The sequence below is a fragment of the Bos indicus x Bos taurus genome, chromosome 23, assembly GCF_003369695.1.
Source record: "Bos indicus x Bos taurus breed Angus x Brahman F1 hybrid chromosome 23, Bos_hybrid_MaternalHap_v2.0, whole genome shotgun sequence".
In the NCBI taxonomy this organism is placed as follows: domain Eukaryota; kingdom Metazoa; phylum Chordata; class Mammalia; order Artiodactyla; family Bovidae; genus Bos; species Bos indicus x Bos taurus.
In genome coordinates this window covers 41,650,172-41,670,816 of record NC_040098.1, presented here as the reverse complement: position 1 = coordinate 41,670,816, position 20,645 = coordinate 41,650,172, and the positions used below count along the sequence as shown (strand labels likewise).

The 20,645-nt window shown below is 45.9% G+C and overlaps 1 protein-coding gene across 11 annotated transcripts in view; it reads right to left on the bottom strand.

The window, feature by feature from the left end:
• Positions 1–20,645, bottom strand: part of ATXN1 (ataxin 1) — a 414,527-nt gene that overhangs the window by 165,846 nt on the left and 228,036 nt on the right. For 10 of the 11 annotated variants that reach the window (XM_027525447.1, XM_027525448.1, XM_027525449.1 and 7 more), the window contains one exon: positions 18,705–18,765. The exons of the other annotated variant lie outside the window; for it this stretch is intronic. The gene's annotated coding sequence lies outside the window, so the exon portion shown is untranslated. The remainder of the gene's footprint in view (positions 1–18,704; positions 18,766–20,645) is intronic. 11 annotated transcript variants of the gene reach the window in all.

Genomic DNA, 20,645 nt, shown 5'->3' with positions numbered 1-20,645 from the left:
TTACACAGGGCAAATTAAAATTCAAACTGTGTTAAGCCAATCCTGAATTCTTTCCTGCACCGGCATTCTACAGCTCTCTGACCTCGCCAAGAGTCCTCTAGGGGAAGAGTTCAAGTACGAACCACTTTGCACGGCTGGTTGAGGTGCTAGATGAGGGCAAGAGCCCACCTCTTCCTGTGTTCACCTCCCCCACTTCCACTTCTGTAGCTTTTGTGGCTCTAGTTCTATTTCCCAACTTGGATCACAGTTACTGCTTTCCACTTCATATCAGCTATGTATACCTAGACCACTGAGCGAGGGGCCAAAACCCAGCCAGATACCATCTATATAGTTCTCTCTCTCAGCTGTGATCAGCCTGGATACCTTGAAACACACAAGGGTGGGCCACCAGTCCTCACAGCGAACACGGCAAACACATCAGTAACCCAGATGCCAACCTTGACTCATCAGTAAGCCTACCATGTATCAAGTTTAACCAGCCAGCACCAATGCCACCAGACTTTTTTTTCACCAAGAAGTTGAGTAAAGAGCATGGAATAGGTCCTTCTATCAGGTGTGCCTGGGGTGCTGGTATCAGTCCTATTTTTGAGTTTCTATCATTAGTTTAGGCTGGGCATCCCCAATCTTATAAAAGTCAATAAGGTAAAGAACGCCTTTGGGCTTCATCGGAAGGGAGAAGGGCATCTACAGCCTTCTAAAATAGGAAGCTGCAGTCAGGAATGAGGTCTGGAGAGTACCCCTTCCAAAAAAGGCGGGGGGAGGAGGGTGGCATTTAATACGAACACGAGCCAGATTTGCTGAAAAAGCAGGCTTCATTCCTTAACAAAACTGCAGCTGACTGCTTACCAAGTACTTAAATTCCCTGAAATATTGTATTATAACCGATCCATGGGCGTTATCATGAGGCCCTTATTCCAAAAGCATGGTCAGGGGCAAAGCAAATTAGGGTCTTGATGATAACTTCAGATGACGGAGAACAAACTGTTATGCTCCTATCTTTTAGACATTTAAGGAATTTCAGTGTTGCATCACTTGCCAGACTAAGTGAGTTATAAAAAATCTCTGCTTTCTCATAAAAGCCTCCACAGACCCAGGCATGATGAATGCTGTCCCAAGGAGGAATGCTATCCCATTTCCTCCTGGAAGAAATAATCCTTTTTTTTGTGGTTCTCCTTTTCCCTTCATCCGTGGGACAGTGCCTACTCCCAGGCTGAAAGCATCATGGTTTTGGCAGGGAAATGACTGAAAAATCTTGGCATCGGAGTTTATTATAAACTGGTTGCACAGGACTGGAAGGCCATCGGAAGCCCTGGAAAAATGAGAACTATTATTTCCAGGGTAACAGAGAGGTTGGGCCTTTTAGCTAGAGATTTGTTTTCATTTGTTCACATGCTGTGATTCATCTTTTGGGTGACAGCAAGCAGGCTGTATCATTTTTAAGTTCATCATTTTATAAAGAACCAAATCCAGTGGAGAAAGTGTTTTAAGGAAAATGGTCATTTGGAGTTCTAATGATTTTTTTCTAGTATGGTCTCGTTGAATATTTTTACAAGAGCAGTGTTAATGTTTGCCCACCCCTTTTTAATTTCCAGAAAATAAGACTGTGTGTGTGTGCGCGCGCAGGTCAGGCCACCAAGAAGTAGTTTAGAAATGGAGGATTTTAGCTTTAATTCCCCTCCTCCCTCCTTATTTAATGGTAGTGGCTAGGCCATTCCACAGAACCCATTTTTATGCTGAGTTCAAGAATCCTGATGTCTTGTTCAGAAGTGTTAGGAGGATTGATAAGTTAATGTTGGTAAATCTCTTGCAATTCCCAGGTCAGAGCTGTGAAATGAGTAATACCAGTATTTGCTGTAGTGGAGTCAAGGCGATGGACTCAGTCCAGTGGGCCTCAGTAGCATACAAAGCTTGAAACTTAAAGGTAAGAGGAAGGTCTTTTGCAGTACTTACTTTTACCCAATTCTCTTCTATGCTCAAAGCATATGCTATGCTATGAGTAAAGGGCATGCTCATGAGTATTGATAACGCTGTATTAAGTTGATGAGGGTAAAAATAAATGAAAGGATGAGTGGATGAGTAGATAAATGACCCGCTGGCAATTAAATACATATACTCCTTCCAGGTTACACATGAAGGCTGCTTCTTTAGAGCCCTGTCTTCCTCACCCAAATTAGCACTGCAGAAACATATCATGGGGCTTTGAGTCTTAAAATATAATGAAATTCCTTAAGTCAAATCTATGAGATTTGGTTAAAAACTTTCAATATGGATTTGTCCAGTATTTGAGGTAATACAAATATTTTTGATTTAATATTTGTTACTATCCTTCCCTCTGTTGCCTAAACTGATAAAAATAAATAAAGCTTTTCTATTACATTGTTCTTAGAAATTCTCTATAGAAGGTACTTGAAATTAATGAATACGTAAGTGGATGGACAAACGGGTGAGGGATAAGAGGCATTACCCAATCACAGCTTTGCAGAGTCAGAATGAACCCTGAAAGCTTTCTCATGCCTCTAGGAAGGGCTGAAGATGTACTGAAGACAGCTACTATCAAAAATACAGAAAATAACAAGTGCTGGCAAGGATGTGGAGAAATTGGAACCCTTGTGCACTGCTGGTGGGAATGTAAAGTGATGCAGCCGTTGCAGAAAACAGTATGGAAGGTCCTCAAAGAAAAAAAAAAAAAAAAACAAATAGAACTACCATATTATCCAGCTTGTATTTTTCTTAACAAACCTTTATGAGAAATGGGCTCAATCACGATTTTAGTGTTTAAGAACTTCTACTGTGTAGAAACTCTTCTTTACACTGAACACTCCAAAGCCAAGTTTATAATTTACTATGTATGCCCTGAATACAAGGGGAAGGCTTTTTCCCAATGCACCAAAGACCGAGTTCCCTTAATTTCTGAGTCCACAGAAAGCTTACCATACTGCTGCTCTCTTAAATTTTACTCAACAAAGTACTCTCTATGGAAAACATACTCTCTTGAAACCACCTCCGTCAAAGCTAGTTTTTGAATACTTACAAAAGTCACCTAAAAAGATTGTTTTTTCTTTTAAAGGAAGAAAACAGATTTAGCTAGTAATTATTCTTGGGAGTCTGACTTTACAGCTGCAAACATTGGATATGTCATTATAATTTTTAAAAAGCATTTTAAAGATTGCTTTCTAAAGCAACACAGTAAGAGGTTAAGTTGTATAGTTTGTGAATACATACTCACTGGAAGAATAGAAAAAACTCTCCATATTGTTTGGAACTCATACTGTTACAGCATTAGTCCCCAATATATCATACCTTCCTGTATCTATGTTCACATTAACTGAGCTTGGTTACGTGGTTTGTTTTGGCTGGGAAGGTATTTAAAATGTAATCAATACATATAGACCCAAATACTTGTGATCTGGGATAAAATTTCTGGTGACAAGAGCATCTCACACAGATTCAAAACATGTTGTTTCTCAAATGACTTAAATGGAAGTCAAGATCATCTGCCCTCAAAATTATTTATCAGATGCCTTATAAAGTGGTTCAAAAGATGATAAAGATAATGATACTGTAAAGTTGTAAATTATTTTACATAATATGAAAGTAGAAGAGAAAGAAATGTTTTTAAGTTAATCTACTCTGACTCCAAACATACTTCTGAGTTTAAGTACAAATCTAATTCTTTGAACTGAATCTCTAAGCCCTTAAAATGTTTACAAGTCAAGTTGGCAAAGGATGGAAGATAGCTTAAATCTGAACCTATATCTCAGATCCAAATCTCTTCTTGATCTGTATATCTGAAAAGACACAACATCCTATCTGAGAGATCTACTAAAAATAAGTTTCACCACCTTAACAAACAAAACCGAATAAAAACCGAAAATAACAAGTGTCAGCAAAGATGTGGAGAAATTGGAATCCTTGTGCACCACTGGTGAGAATTTAAGATGATGCAGACACTGCAGAAAATAGTATCGAGGTTCCTCAAAAAATTAAAAATAGAATTACCACACAATCCAGCAACTGAACTTCTGGGTGTGTACCTGAAGAATTGAAAGCGGGAACTTGAACAGATATTTGTATGCCCATGTTCATAACAGCATTATTCACAAAAACCAAAAGATGGAAGTCACTCAAATGTGAACAAACAAAATGTATATATATTCAGTGGACTATTATTCAGCCTTAAAAAGAAGGAAATTCTGACATATGCCACAATATGGATGAACCTTAGGAAAACTGTGGTAAGTGAAAGAAATCAGTCACAAGGACAAATACTTGTATGGTATCTAGAATCCACTTACACGAGGTATTGATAGTAATCAGCTTCATAGAGACAGGAAGTAGAATGGTGTTTGCCAGGTCCCCGGGGGAAGAAGAGTGGGAAGTTGTTGTTTAATGAATGTGGAGTTTCAGTTTTACAAGATGGAAAGAATTCTAGAGACTGGTTGCACAACACGTGTGCATTGATACTTAATACTACTGAGCTGAACACCTAAAAATAATCAAGATGATAAACTGTAGGAGTATTTTACCATGATTTAAAAAAAAAAAAAAGAATGTATACCTTAAACTCAACATTTTCAAAACTCTGTTCTGTGCCTCCCCGTCCCTATGAATAACATATTCATTTCCTTTCTTGCTCAAGCCAGAAGTCTGGGAATTATCCTGAGACCACCTCCCTATCCTTCATCCACATCAGAAACCTACAAGTCCTACACAGCTGGCCTTGAGAAGACATGCATCTTGAACTCATATACTTGTAACACGGCTGCCACCATTCAAGTCCAAACCACTATCACTTCCTCTCTTGTCAGCTTCAGGTTCCCCCCACCCCCCCATTCCCTGTTTCCTTGCCATCCTCCAATCCACCTGTCTACCGAGGCCCTCATGTGACTTTCCAGGTACTTACAATGAAATAAACCTTGTCAAGTCCAGGCTCTTCGTTACCTGTGGCTTGCCAGCTCTAACTTCATCTCCGTCTCACTCACCCTGGCCTTCGGTCACTCGGGTTCAGGTTCTTTGAAAGTGCCAAGCAGTTCTCACCTCAAGGCCTTTGCATATGCCACTCGCTCTGCCTATGCTCAGTTAATGTAATTTCATAAGCACATAAGCTCCTTGAGGGCAAGGCTTTCAATACTTAGCACAAATTTAACAAATCATGTCAGATAGCAAAAAGTATCATAAGAAGCAAAGCAGGGTAAGAAGCCTGAGGGGCTATTAATATTTTAGATAGAAAACACAAGGACGGCCTCTTGCCAGTGGCCTTTGCATATTCATCCAGGTCATTTTCCTGTTCAAACATGTGTAAGAGCTCCTTTTGACTTTCCTATTTATGGTGATTATGCAACTATGTTTCTAATCATCCAGGATTAAAACCCTGATGTCTAACTTCTGACCCTTCTCTATCCAATCTATTCTCTAGTCTCCCTGATGCTGATTTTAATCACATTATCTCTCTTATCACTGCCTGTCTGGAAAATGATGTCCCTCCCCACTCTACTCCATCCTTTACACATATGCTAGATTAATCTCTTTAAACTATAGTCTCGATCAATTTACTTTTTTGTTGCAAAATCTCTTGTTGTCTGATTTAAGTCCAGACTGTCTCTGCCTGACAGTCCATAGCACCTCTTCTATTTACCTTTCCAACTGCATCTCACATCTTCCCCATCCCAGGCAAATGGGCTGCTTCTTCCCTGGACATACTCTTTGTTTCCTAGAATCTGTGCTTTTTGACTCATTGGCCTTCACCATCCTACCCACCCCTGCTGCAGACTAACCTAAACTTCAAGTCCACTTTCAAAAATCACTTTCTCCATGAAAAATTTCCAACCTTCCCAATCAGAAATGATCACTTCCATCTCTGACTCCCTAGGACACTTTACCATAATTACACATTTCATTACATTGCCTTTTATGCTATAATTACTTGTATACTTTTTCCTGTCGCTTTTCAGCTCATAAGACTCTGGAGGACACAGCCTGTGTCACCTGCTAGCTTGACTGTTGTAAAGTCACTGTCTTGTCTGACTTTTTGTGACCCCCATGGACTGCAGCATGCCAGGTTTCCCTGTCTTTCACTGTCTCCCCGAGTTTGCTCGAGCTCCTGCCCATTAAGTCAGTGATGCCATTCAACCATCTCATCCTCTGTCGTCTCCTTCTCCTCTCAACTATTATTTTGTTCCCCTGAGTTCAGTCCTTGGACCAGCATCATTGGTATCACCTAGGAGTTTCTTAGAAATCCAGAATCTTGTGCCCCACCCTCAGTCCTAGGATCCAGAACCTGCATTTTAACAAGTGATTCCTATGCATTTGATCAAGTTCATGCTAACCACTCATTTCATATCTGAGTGTCTTAACTGACTAGGGGAAAAAATGATCAAAAACAGAACAAAACTTACACAATCCAAAGATAATTGTGAATGAATAAAGCTTTCATTATATAAAACTGTATGAACGCTCCACAGTCAGTGGAAGGTTAACTATCAACCTTCTGAGTGAGAAAGACAAATCTTGCCTTGGCCAATAGCTGAGAAGATTTTGTGGTTTTATAAAGCTTGTCCACTTGTGAATAGGAAGCCAGCCAAGGATTTGACCAAATGCTTCCCTGGTGGCTCAGCTGGTAAAGCATATGCCCACAATGTGGGAGACCTGGGTTCAATCCCTGGGTTGGGAAGATACCCTGGAGAAGGGAACAGCTACCCACTCCAGTATTCTGGCCTGGAGAATTCCATGGACTGTATATAGTCCCTGGGGTCCCAGAGAGTCAGACATGACTGAGTGACTTTTAACTGGCCTAACTTCACTGGCCAACATTATAACTCTCCTGTAACACATTAGTTATGAAAATATTTACATCAAAACTTTAAAGAGTTTTCCATCACCTCCAAGTAGATTATAACACAAGTGTGCTATAGATGTAAGATTTCTCATTTGGTGGAACAGCAAGTTTGCTCTGCTCTGTAATAAAGCTTTGGATTTTTTCCTACCTGGTAGACAAAGCATACTAAGGAAATACAGACGTGATGTGACATGTACTCAGCTGCTGGGAAGATGGTGTTTCCTGGGGGATGGGAGGCAGTGGCCGTGGGGACGGGCCTTCAAGGGCACGGTGCTGGCCACTAGGGGGCATCCGCATGTGAATCAAATCAGCCCGACTTCAGACTTCAAACAGGAGCTACCCTGCAGGAGAATTCACAGGGCAACCATAGCCACCCTCCACGCCCCCTCATAAACGGGCAGAGAGCAACTTCCACGACGCGAACGATCCCTAACTTCCTTTGTCTTGTAGCACAAAAGATACTGTGTGAATAAGCTGGCGTCTGCTGCAGGACTAGGGGCTGACTCGTGATGCTATTGCCTGCAGGCTGCTCCATCTCTCCGTTGTTGGGGTATCTCCAAACTTCCCTTTCTCTCGCAGAACCATCCCAGCCACAAAGAGAGCCTGGGCCACGCCCTTTCTTCTCCAGACTGCCGTCTCGTGATCTCGGAAGTTCAAATTGATAGACCCGCTTGTAAAAGTGGTTTCCAAGGAGCGGGAATACGAGACGTGAGGCCGGGGAGGCCTGGAGCGAACAAGATCGCCTCTGAGGGGGAGCAGCAGCAGGAAGTGACAGGGTCAGTCTCAGGCCGCCGCGCTGCCCGAGCCATTAACTCACCGACAGAGGGGTGGCCCAGGCGGCCGGCCGGCCCCCTGCACCTGCGCGGCTCAGAGAGTGGCCGCGGCCTCGCCCCACCACCTTTCTCCTCACCGGGTCCCTCTCATCTGCGGGCAGACTCCAGGGTGGGTCTAATTACAGGACGGGACGCCCGGAGGCAGCCAGGTGTGAGCTGGCAGCAGAACACACAGGCCCGCCGCTCCCGGGGCCTCACAGAGACAGGGATGCTCTCACCCTCCAAGCCGGCTCCTCAGCAGCTCTGCCGCCTAGGGCTGATAGGAAAGGTTTCCCCACAGGGTTTTCATCCACAGCCTCCCTTCCTCAGAAAGCCCCACTGGTTTGCGTGTCCCTAAATAACTCCTGCAAAAAACGCCAGTGCCTCTGATACTGCGGAGCCGTGGCATCTACAATGATCACAGAACCAGGAGACAGCTGGATGTGAGGAAAGGATGATCTCCAATCCCGTCCCCACACCCTCAACTCCTCGGGAAGGAATGCACTGTAAATGAAACGGGAAGCAATGGCTTTCTTTACTGTTCCCTCTCAATTAGGAACCTGTACTCCATGGACACCCATTTTGCACATACTAAGTTTATTAAAAAGAAAAAAAAAGGGTTCCCAAGTCCTAAACATTTAAAAGGCGCTCTCTTTTAAGATAGAAATAACTTTAGAATGCAAGCCCTATTTTTTCCCCAATATGTCAGTAAGCAAAGAGCAACAGAATGGGCTGAGCACCGTCTATCGCTGAGCCTGTGATCTGCTTGCTCACACTTCTGCCTGTAGGTTTTCAGACACCAAGAAGAGCAGTTATGGCCTCCCTCCTGCAAGTCAGAGAGTCAAAGCCCAAGTCAGTAGCAACAGAAGAATATGCATTACAACAGTGACCAGAAGAGCGGCTCAGGTCCTCCTGCACCCCACTGCCACCACCTAAAGAACAACGAACAGCCAGCATCACTTTCTAGGAATTTGTCAGTGGCTGTGATCACATGTCCTCCTTAAACGTAGATCTCCTTTGACCAAATATTGCATAGCAACGATGTGGTTAAGAGGCCCCTGGGACTCACCACTAAAACAGAAGGCTTTGTAAGTGACATATCTGTTCAGTATCTGTTCTTTTTAGCAAAGCACATTTCCAAAGTTCAGCCAATGGCTAGGGAAATGTTTGGGCCATTGAGAATCCCCTCTCTGGCAACAGAGCTAATCTCATGTATGAATTTTTCAGTCCCTGCATTGAGAAGATGTCTTAAATACCCAGCAACATGTTTATCTTCATTTAACAGTGAACGCCCTTTCAAATAAAATCTGCCAGGACAGAGATTATTGTTCGTGCTAATGGAAAGTGATCAAAAGCCCGCGATGTTTTAGTTAGCTTACTCTGAAGCCTGTTCCTGCTTGAGTTTCCCTGCAAAGTACATCAAAAGAACATAGATATCACTGAAAACTCGAGACGTTTACAATCTTCTAGTAACAAGTGAAACTCTGCAAGATGGGGAGCAAAGCTTACCTCCACCTTCTCTCTGAAACACAATACGTCATAATCTATACTTAGTTCAGCCTTTCTGTCTAAATGTACACCGTCCCCAATCCCAGACATATTCTAGGCTTCTGACCATCTTGCTATATCACTTAAGAATCAATCTAACAAACTCTGGTGATTCTATGGGTTGGCAAGAGGGCTTGAAATGAGGAGGAATGTCAGATATCTCCATGTCAAGTGGGACCCTTGAAGTTTGAAGAAGGGGCAAAGCTTTCATATAGAGGCAGTACAGATGTCAATGAGGGCAAGCAGGAGGGTCTACCTAGCGAGGGAAGCATCAGGAAGGTCAAGGGCCTTCGAGGAAGAGGGATGGCAACCTGAAGGCCTCCTCCTCTATCACACTTTCTGCATCCCTGGCTGGAGATGCCTGCTTCCAAGAGCCATGCGGAAAGCAGAGAATAAGGGCAAGCAGTTAGGAGTTTTCTTCTCCCCTGCAAGCATCTCTCCAGGCTACATTCAAGGAAAAGAGACTGGGGCTGATGAATTCCTGAGTCCCAGGAATCCAGCACCCAGCCTGGTTCTTGGGAGCTGAGTTTAAATTGTGTGCAGTTCACGCACTTTGCTCCTCTCATTAGACTGTCCTCTACCATTAGAGACAGGAGCCTGTGAAATGTGACAGGACAAGTCCCAGGAAGTAAAAGGGGAATGCAGAGTGTTCCTCCTCTCTTCCATCAAACAGCCTCCTTTCTCCTCTCCTTCAAATCAAAACTGGCACTCCCCTGTTAGACCAAAAAAGAGAAAATGGTGTGCAGTGACCTGGTGAAGCTCAGATGAATTGTCAGCTTACAAAAATTTGACCGACCAGCAAAATGTTACCACGCACCTCCCAGAGCCGTGGGAGCTCATGTCTGGTAATGAGGCAAACCAGCAGGAAAGAGAGACACGGTTCTGAGCATGGACCACAAGGCCTCTTTCATCAGCAACTAGATGCCCCAATATTAAATTCTACTTTCTCGCTCATGTTTAAGCCATTTTATCTCCACCAGAGGGCCAGAATAGAGATGAAATTGTAACCTGATGACTTTGCTGCTGATTTAAGAACTGATCCAAGACCTTGGGGAGGGCAGGGCAGCGAAGGAAGAGAAATGTGAAAAAGTTGGGGTCAAGACAACACTCAGTTACTCAAAGGGGGCTTATCTTAATCTAAGGCGATCCTCCAATTCTACCCAAGAAGCCTCAACTCACAGAATGACATTGTCATTAAAATAAGCTCAAAAAAATATATAACATAGGATAGCTTCAATGGCTACTTGGGCTCAAAAAGTCCATTATCTCTGACTCCTTCCATTGCTTCTTACATCAAAACAGTCACCCTGTCCTCATCAACTCTTTCCTTGTAGAGTCGACCACATCTGCCCCTTCATAACGCTCCCAAGTTTTCAAAATCTTATCTCCTTTTCCTGTAATAACCTCCCAACCATGGCCCCCGTCTCTGGTTTTCTCCTCACCACCTCCTACGCTGTGAACACAGTTATAAAGCTAATCTCACTGAGACAGGAGTGGTTCCATCACCAGCTTGCTGAGAAACGTCCAGTGACTACCAACCTCCACTTTAAGGCCGTGTCCACAAGCACTGCCCTGTCCATGCTGAGACCATATGTACTCAGAGCCCTCCCTCTCCCCTCCATGACATGTCCCTGCCCCCAACCCAGAAACAAACAGGCACCATTTTCAAGAATCTGTGAGAAACCGCATTCATGGGTCCTCCAGCATTCCGGCTTCTCTGGATCAAATACTACATCCGCAGATGTGGTTGAAAGGCACATTCTTAAGTCTCACACACATGGTATGACCCCACCCTATGTTTCCAGTACCATCTTTCCACTTCTATGCACCACTGCCCATGTGGATTCACACCCAGAGCTTCCAACTCACTGTTCACATTCGGCTGCTATGCCTTGCTCAGCTATGTTTTGCCCTTGTCCAGATGTCCCTTCTGGAGAAGGAAACGGCAACCCACTTCGGTACTCTTACCTGGAAAATTCCATGGATGGAGGAGCCTGGTAGGCTATAGTCCATGGGGTCACAAAGAGTCGGACATGACTAAGAGACTTCACTTCAGATATCCCTTCTCCACTGACCTGGAGCAGGATGCTGCAGCCTGCCAACCCCAGGACGGGGGGTAGCAGGTACACCTTCGACAGCCTGATGCCAGAGTGCAGTCAGATACCCCTGGACTGGAATCCCAGCAGCATCCCAGACAAGCTAACCTCTCCTTAATTCAGTGTCTTCATTTTTAAAGGAGGATAGTGATCTCTACCTTGTTCAGGAGGAACCAGGCTAGGAGGGCAGCCAGATAACACATGAACCGAGAGGTCAAGTTGCAGACAGACAGTGACGTGGCCGAGACAGGGCTGAAGCCTGGAAGGCTGGGGAGGGGAGCTCAACCCCCAGCTGACTTGGATCTAACCTGCCCAGGTCTTCATGATTTTCCATGCACTGTGATGAACTAATGTTAGCTCTGTTATTTTATTATTATTAATCCTCTTTTGAGTCAATGTCATCAAGGCAGGCTTAACTTCTTCAAATCTGGGTTTGGGGGCTGCCACGTGCATTCCTGTTACAAACATGATCAGGGATGAGTGACATGTCATCCCTAGGCTCACCCACTCCTTCACCCTACAGATATTCATGAGGCACCTACTGTGTGCTGGGTGGAAGAGAACCAAAAGTGAGCAGACTTGAAAGATGGGAGCTTATGTATAAAAGACTGAATACCGTGTTTAGGACATGGCAGGGGGCACATGCCCCCTGCAGGGCAAGGCTTTCATCGCTGCTACAATTCTGCAGGCTTTCTCTCTTTCCTCTGTGATCATGGGGAAGGCCTCTAGGATGAAAAGATCCATGCGGCCCACATTGGGGAGCTATGCGTGAAGAATAGGGTCTTTTCTTAGAAGAAAGGCAGACACACCAGATCCACTACACCCTCGATGAGGGAGGAGGGAACTTCTGCTTTAAGCCAGTGAGCGTGCAGGATACTCTGCAGCACAAGCCCATCCTGTCCTGACTAACACGATGCCTTTCATTTCCTCCACTATCACCATTTGGCAATTAATCATGTGTAATAATGCCTTGTGATCATCCTTATACTCACTGCCCTTTATTTTTTTAATTTCCTTGACTTTACTTGTCATCATGCCTCTTTAACAAGAGCCTCTTAAACATGGTGACCTTCGTTTCTACTCACAGGGCTCTCCTCTTCACCCTGTCCCCCTAAACTTAGCAGTGAGCCTTGCATACAGCAACTGTTCAACTCGTAATTGATGATTTAACATTTTCCCATTAAGAAATAATCCCCCTAATATAATGACAATTATTTACTTTCAGTAACTAATGCCATCCCACTGGCATGGATAATTAGGAATTAAGCACAAGAGCTGCTGTAAAACTTTAGGGTCTCACCTATGTCAGCATGGGCCTCAGGATTCTTTGTCAACTGATCGTAGGTTGGCCTGGTGACCATCTCTTATTTGTGTTGATCCCAGTGTCTGTGGTCCTGTTTAATGATATGTGTCTGGGCTTCCTATTCCTTCATCTGTATATTTAAACAGTCCTAAGGACCAGCAATGATAACAGCTATGGAAACATACTAGCTGTGAGACCGTAGGCTAGTCACCTCATCTCTCTATGCCCCAGTGTCCTTATCTATACAGTGAGAGCAAAAAAATGTATCTTGTAAGGTTGTTGTGAGAATTACATATGTTAATACGTGTAAGGTACTTAGGAAGTTAAGTACTGAGACACAGCGGAGGGGTTTCCCAGGTGACGCAGTGGTAAAGAACCCACCTGCCAATGCAGAAGACACAAGAAACGTGGGTTTGATCCCTGGGTTGGAAAGATGCCCTGGAGGAGGAAGTAACAATGCCTGGAAAATTCAATGGACAGAGGAGTCTGGCGGGGACAAAGTCCTGCAGGGTCGCAGAGAGTCAGACACGACTGAGCAAGCACACACAGTAAATGCTAAAATCATTTCCTGAGCTCCTGCTGGATGGCAGGTATTAGAGAAACAGGGATGAATAAGGGGCTGCCCAGTTTCTAAGGAGTTTACAACCCAGTAAAGGTGATTAAATATTGATACCTAAACAAGTGAATCCAAGTGTTACAGAACCAGATCCAGAAAGTGCGTGCACACACACACAGAAAAGGCAGACTTGCATGCACACACAGCTGCACACACTCACGTGTACACAACTCCTGGCAACCGCTTACAAACAAGAAAGTGATCCTTTCCCCTGGAAGAAAGGAAGCTGGAAGGTTCCATGGAGAACTGACAGCTGACCTGAGTTTATGATATGAATAAGGTACAAGCCAGGCAAGATAAGGCACAAAGACATCCAAGTAATTAAATGTAAGAAGAGGCAAAAAAACATTTATTCACATATTCATCCAGCAAAGATTTATCAAATGCCTCCTCTGCGTATATTGCTTTGAGTCCTGGGACACAGCAGTTAATGGTACTGACAAGACTTCTGCTTTCGCCACCTTCTAACAGAGGAGACTAACAATAAACCAGTTAAGAGATATGCAAACCAAGGAGCTAGGAAGAAAACCCAGTGGGTTGAGACGGCCAGAGGGAAACAGGGGACACACCAGACCCCCTCCCTCCATTTGTAGACGTGTAGAGAGAGAGAGGTGAGAGCAGAGCCAGAGGCCGACACCAGACTCCATCCCTTTTTTTTTTTTCCATGGGAAGAATTTCCCCTAAGCCTCCTGGCCTTCTACTCCATCCTTTTTCTTTCCCAGGGATGTGGAGCGAGGTACCTGGCTGGGGGCTAAAGCCAGGGTGGACCACACCTCTCCTTGGGAACCCATAACTTCACTGGGTAGAATTACGCTACCACAGGGGTGGGAGGGGGAGAATTAGGTTCTCTTTTTCCTTCCTTCTTCACACCGACAGTGGCCCACAGGCTCAAAACTTTCCTGCAGGTAGACTGTGACCAAGCCCAGACCAGAGAAGCTCTTTGAGATTCTCATCCTAAGATACAACTTCTCAGTTAACAGTTGCCAGTCCCAGAGGTTCACCCTGGCTCCATCTGCCTTATTACACTTGTCTTATTTCTCAGTTGGCTCAGGACTTGGGAAGGAATGAGTACTCTTTGAAAATAAAGGTTTTCATACAATAAAAAACCTTTCCTCCCTCAACAGACCTCAGAACTAAATTAGGAAGCACTATCCTAATCTATCAAACCTGTCATCTTAATGAAAAATCCTTCAAATCTCTTAACAGCTCCAAAGACACGGTTGGGGTTTCACGAGAGGTCTAGCTCAAGAGGAATAAGGCAAATTCAACAGAAATGGCAAATATTGAGGGAGAAGGGAGATGACTTCAGCGCCACTGTGAAACCCTAGGGTACACAGTTCATGGTCCGTAGCCACAAAGAGGAAGAGGAGGAAACGTGAAATCTTCAGATAGTCTTACCTTATGATTTCCTATCTACATGTTTTTTTAAAACCACACCAGCAAACGAAATTTTTGAATCTATCTTTTCTCTTTTAAAAAATTGAAAGACGTTTAATATTTACAGACTTGCCTCATTGCTTCCTTATGAGACTGGATGAGACCAAAACATTATCATGAAGAAATTATTAATGGTATAGTTACTATCCATAAGACTCAGAGAGAAATAATAATTTAAAAAAGATGAAGAGTAAGAAGGATGGCTCCTAGGTTCTTTACCTAAAAAGACTGCTCAGGCCCCCAAAGTGTTATATATCAAAAAAGGAAATACAAATCAAATGTCAAATGGATGGTAAAGATTTTTAAATGAGTCAGGAGTTTGGTGGGGGGAAGCATCTGCTAATACCCAAAGTGATCACAATGGTTTCACGTAGGATTTTTTTGGGGGGGGGCCACACACATGGCATGTGGGATCCTAGTTCCCCGACCAGGGATTAAACCCACACCCCCTGTATTTTAAGTACAGAGTCTTAACCACTGGGCAGTCAGGGAAGTCCCCATGGAGGATTTTAGAGACGAGAAAACATCAAAGAAATGTGAAAACCCCACCCACACACGCTGGAGAGACTGCACTTAGAAACTGCACCTCTGGTGGAAGCCCCTAGAAGATATGCCATGTGCAACGGATCGCTGGGTGCAGCCCTACAGGGCCTGGCCTTGCACTGCCCTGAGAGGGGTCTCCTCAACCCTCTGTGGACCACGTTAAATGTGGCCTGTTTCCCTGTCCACTTTCAGCCAGGAGCAGTTGAGCGCCATGTCCAGGAAGCACTCTGTCCACCATGCCCCTCTGCCAGGGCTGCCAGGCCAGAGGGCTGATTAGAAGAACAGGCTCTCACCGCCTCGGGCTGGGCAGTTCTCTGCCAGCACACTCGGGGACCCGCACAATTTTACTACAGACACCTCCTTCCCCTCATCGAGCCCCCAGCTCGGTGGGGACAGGAGGCAACTGTTGATAGCAGAGACGGATAACAATGACCCAGTCCGCACTCTCTACAGGAGAGGAAAGGCGGGGCAGGATAACATGGAAAAAAAGGCGGGAGGCATAGGGCTGTGTTCATCCTGCTCAGGACACACGGGCTGCCATGGCCATGATATTTTTTCTGGCTGCACAGACATGTTGCTATGGAACCAATACATGCCACTGCTTCTTGGCCTCTGGCAAATAAAATCGCAGTGCTGGCAGGAGGATTTCCCTTAAAGGGATACCATCGAGGCCGGGCGCTGTTCGAGCTTGGAAACGGCGGCAGCGTTGTTCCAGGGTCCAGCCCTACCAAATAGCATGAGCTGGAGCCCAGTGGAGCCCTGTTTCCCAAGGTGGACACTTGCACAGCACAGGAAACTGTGTGGCACCAACACGAGGCGTGGGGATCAGCCTCTGAGTTGCTTTTTAAGAAACTCACAGCTTCGGTGTATTTTTGGTTCCCCACAAGCAGTAAAAGCAAACAGCGTGTAGTTTTTGGGGACAATGATTTGATGCCTCCAGCTCCTTACAACCCAGCAGCAAACCGAAGTTGTCGTTAAGTGGCTCAGCGTGGGTTCAGGTGGTCCTTATTTTACTGCTTTACCATTCCTCAGGTCATACCCATCTCTACCAGTTTTTTTACTTAAAGAACAGCACAAAACAGGCAAGGAATTCGGCACCTTTTCCCAAGGCCCTTCACTGTCTCCTGCTTTAGTCGTGATCAATCTCTTGGTTCCACCGAGCCCCTCCAGTTTCCCCGGGGAGCAGCAGGCCTCGGCGTCCCATGTTATAGCAGTGTGCTCTGGGGGATAAACCTTCGGGGCTTTTCTTGGGTAAGATGAGGGAATGGACACCCTCACACTTCTAATGATGCACAGTTCACGCACAGGGAGTACGTGGGGCCAGGAGACATCAATTCTAGAGTAATAAGCAGGCGAGATAGGCAGTCCCTTAGTGAATCAGCAATCCACGTTCTAAATTCTATACAGATGCTGGTAGAAAGCAGACTATCTCTGTAACCTGATGAGCAGAAAAATCAAGTTCCTTTACAAGGACTCCAGGAAGGGCTGAAGAGAAGCCCTCTGTCTGTCAAGATAAAGTGATTAAGCTGAGAAGTGGGATACAATGAGGGACATGGGCTCTCAATACTAGGTTTAGACCAAGCTCTAGAGGTGATAAGACATTTTGGAAATAACTGCACTTAGATCGTCAACCTAAATGAAGGTGATCCAGAGCCAGGTGTGGCACAGGTGTCTTGAAAGAATCACAGGTAGGTCCACCTTCTGGGATCCCACATTTGTACAGTCTCCATCAGATCAGATCAGATCAGATACTCAGTCGTGTCCGACTCTTTGCAACCCCATGAATCGCAGCACGCCAGGCCTCCCTGTCCATCACTAACTCCTGCAGTTCACTCAGACTCACGTCCATCGAGTCAGTGATGCCATCCAGCCATCTCATCCTCTGTCATCCCCTTCTCCTCCTGCCCCCAATCCCTCCCAGCATCAGAGTCTTTTCCAATGAGTCAACTCTTCCCATGAGGTGGCCAAAGTACTGGAGTTTCAGCTTTAGCATCATTCCTTCCAAACAAATTCCAGGGCCGATCTCCTTCAGAATGGACTGGTTGGATCTCCTTGCAGTCCAAGGGACTCTCAAGAGTCTTCTCCAACACCACAGTTCAAAAGCATCAATTCCTTGGCGCTCAGCTTTCTTCGAAGTCCAACTCTCACATCCATACATGACCACAGGAAAAACCATAGCCTTGACTAGACGGACCTTTGTTGGCAAAGTAATGTCTCTGCTTTTGAATATGCTATCTAGGTTGGTCATAACTTTCCTTCCAAGGAGTAAGCGTCTTTTAATTTCATGGAAGCATACCTTTTTTTTTTTTTTTTTTTAAGAGAAGGAATGCTCCTCCGAGAGTCTACAACTGCATGCCAAATTTGCACAGCACGGAAATCCTGGTAAGCTGGCTCTGCAGGTGCCGGCGGTCCCGGGTGGGGGCGTGCCGCTCTGCAGCTGGCCCGCACCCACCTGCAGGTGCGCCTGGGAGTCCAACAGCAAACAGGTGGACCACAGAGTCCCAGCACGTGACGGGGTGTTGCAAATGTGGTGGTTTGGGAAAGGCGCAAAGGAAAGAAAAAATAGGCCTTTTCAGATGAGGTCCCAAACAAAAATGGTTCTGGGTACCTCCATGCCATCAGCTTCTCTAGGTAGTAGTCAAGTACGAGAAAGTTAAATAGGGGAGAGTGCTCCTCCTGCCACTTGTCTTGACAGATGGAGGTATGGTGTGGTGAGGGTGCCTTCAGCCGTGTCTGACTCTGCGACCCCATGAATGAAGCCTGCCATGTTCCTCTGTCCATGGAATTTCCCAGGCAAGAATACTGGGGTGGGTTGCCATTTCCTCCTCCAGGGGAACTTCGCAACCCAGGGATCAAACCTGGGTCTCTAGCCTCTCCTGCATTGGCCGTGGATTCTTTACCATCGGGATAACATCAAGTTGAACCACCTGTTGACTGTATCCTCAGAGGTCACTGGGATTCAAAAGACAGCTGTGTGTGGGACTGGGGGGCCATAACCGCACACAGCTGAAAGTCCAATGCCTCCCTCATAATCTAGGCTCAGAAGAGGGTGGCGGGGGAACGGAAGCCCTCGGGACCTCAGCTGTCCCGTCTGTATACAGGGGCTTTGCCAGATGGGCTCTAACGTCCCAGCTAGTGCTCACATCCCATTATTCCCTGTCGTGGTGTTAAGACAGTATGTCATATGAACAAAATGCATGGGTTCCCCTTGCCCACGGCCGTGGTTCTGTGCATCAGCCAATGGAGGAAAAAAAAATTTCCTCTCTCATCCCTTCTGCGAGATGAACAAGGTAACACCAATGAGGAAGACCAACTTAGAGGAGACAAAACCTGTGAACAGCCAAAACAAATGGCAGAAAAACACCAGGGGGAACCCTCCCCTCTGAAGGGAAGAGGAGACGCAATGAGTAGGAAGAGTATCTCAGTACCAGGTGGGAGAAGGCCTATGGATTATAAGCACATACCAAGAGAGGCGAGTAAAACACACCCGTGAAGGAGTCAAAGGATCACTCACCCTGTGAAAATAGCAGTCTGGTCTCTCTCCACCCAGAAAACGGACTAATTTCTTTGGAAAACTGGAAGAGAAAAAGATTAAAAATAAAACATTAAACCCATCCTATAAATTGGCTTGGGGACGCGGGCCAGGGAGATGAGACCCCTCCTAGCACCGGGCCCCTGATTACTTACTAGGCACGCAGCTAATTTCTGAAGACCGTGGACCTCCCACCGCTTGGCTGAGTATGAGAATTTTAAAGACGGAGCTCTGAACAATTAATATGAAGAAAATAATCATGTGCATGATTCCTTTATCTCCAGAGGAGTGAACCTTTGAAAAAGGAGTGTCGTGGGGCCGCACCCCGCGGGTCTTCAAGGCTTGTAGTTGCCCAGGCTCGAGATGAGAGGAAGAGCCCAGAGACAGCGACAGAGACATCTGGACAAGGCGGTCCTCCACTGAGGCCTTGGAGAGACAAATCCCCGTGTGCAACAGACGATGAGCAACACACGGACATGGCCGCACTCCTCACTAATTGGGGGAGGAGGCTACAATTTATAGGGGGAATAAAGGGCAGGTGGGCTCCCCCAGTTACCAGGGAAACCCAGAGGTTAGGGCAGAGCAAGCACGTAGGCAGTTACTGATTAAGCCCTGTAATTAAGGGATTGGATAGTCATGTGAGTGAAGCCGAGCCTGGTCGGGCAGGCGATGCAGAGACCAAGGGAACTGCCATCTTGATTGGCCTGACCATACAATATATAGTTCATATATATTGTGGTGCCTGGGAAATCATTTTTAGGTAGACCTTTAAAACCGCCACGTCTGCACCCCAACAATGGGGCTAACTGAAGATGTCTTCATAGTAACCAGAGCATCCCATCATGTCACTTTGCCTTCTCCCAAAATGGGGTACCCACAACTCCATCCATCCCTCCCCGCCGGCCGGCGCCACTGAAGTCCATGACCCCAAAGGGATCCATAATTAAGCTCCTACGGGAAGAGGGACTTGGCAGAGAGGCGCCCACATATCAGGCGGACTGAGTAATCCCATGAGGAAGCCACGGTGTCTGAGATAAAGTGTGGGAAAGAACCGAGATGATGTGAGTGTTGGAAGAGGAAGCCTGGAAGACAAAGGCAGATAAGGCGGTGACAGCCACAGACCGTTTAATCTGCATCACCCAAGGAACTCGGCGCAAGATCCAAGTTTTTAAAAATTTCCACAGGCTGTTTTCAAGACGGCTTTGCAGGTTCAGGAGGGGAGGAGGCAAGGCGAGCCTAGCTCCCCAGACTGGTAATTTTCACACGATCCCAGAGTACCAGGGATCCAGTCTCCAGCCACTGCTTTTCCTTCCTTTTCCCTAAAAGGAAAAGAGCACTGCGACCTCTAGGGCTGGATGGACAGTCTCCTCTCGGGGAGGTGTCCACTGGCCACAGATTCCCAGACTCAGTGCCTCAGAATCTTCTAGGCTGTCTTCACAGCCCCAGGGAGAAAGCCCCCTCCCCGACCGCCAGCCTGTGCGGGGAGAGGAGAGGGGTACTGAAAGCACGTGATCCTGCCTCTTGGGAAGTTCACACGCTGACTGAAAGCCCTGCAGGGAAACACTGCAATCCCCGAGAGATGGTCCTGGCCCCACTGGTGAAATCTCTGAGCGCCGTCTTTCGAAAGCAACACTTTATAATTCACTCGCATACATTAACCTTTTCCTCCTCAAGGCAGACAGGAGGTTTAGAGTGAGATTCACCAGGACCCCACACACTGATTTCAGAGTCAAACCTGAATCTGAGTCTCAGATGCGTCACCCACCACCTGTGCGATGCCGGGGACATAAACTCTCGGAACCCTTTCCTCATTTGCATTGATGGCGGTCATAATACCAACTTCACATCATGTCTCAGGTTCTCAGTGCAGTCCTTGGCACACAGAAGAGACTTAATAAAAAGAAAATCCCCTAATGCCGTGCA